A 499-nucleotide genomic window follows, 5' to 3' on the forward strand; every position below is an offset into this window, starting at 1 on the left:
GGGACATCTAGTTTGGTTTTCTTTCAACTAGATGACACCTTTACACTCTAAATCCAATCAATCAACTTCTACCAATATAGTTCCGACTAAAGAGAAATTCAACTCCTCAATGTGTTCTTTTGGGTTCCATTCTTTTAGCCCAATACCTTTAGGAGGAACTTAACTCTTTTTTGACCATGTTTGTAGGTCATTATAAAAATTATGTAAAAAAAGAGGTTTATATTTGTAGTACACAATCAATATGCATCATTATTTTTAATCTAATCCATCCGTCAAACATTAACAAATAAGATTAAATCATTAATAATGTATGAATAATTACATTTAGACCAAACTTATATTATAATAAACTTTGAACATCTTGAACTTAAGTTTAAAGATTGAAAAGTTCTTTACTAAGACATTCAATTCTCTTCCACCAAACTTGGGATAAATCACGTAAAATTAGACAATTTTTTATTAAGTAAAATAAATTCAATTAGATACTGAACTCTTTCCA

Source organism: Arachis ipaensis, chromosome B04 (assembly GCF_000816755.2).
Source record: "Arachis ipaensis cultivar K30076 chromosome B04, Araip1.1, whole genome shotgun sequence".
Taxonomy (NCBI): Eukaryota; Viridiplantae; Streptophyta; class Magnoliopsida; order Fabales; family Fabaceae; genus Arachis; species Arachis ipaensis.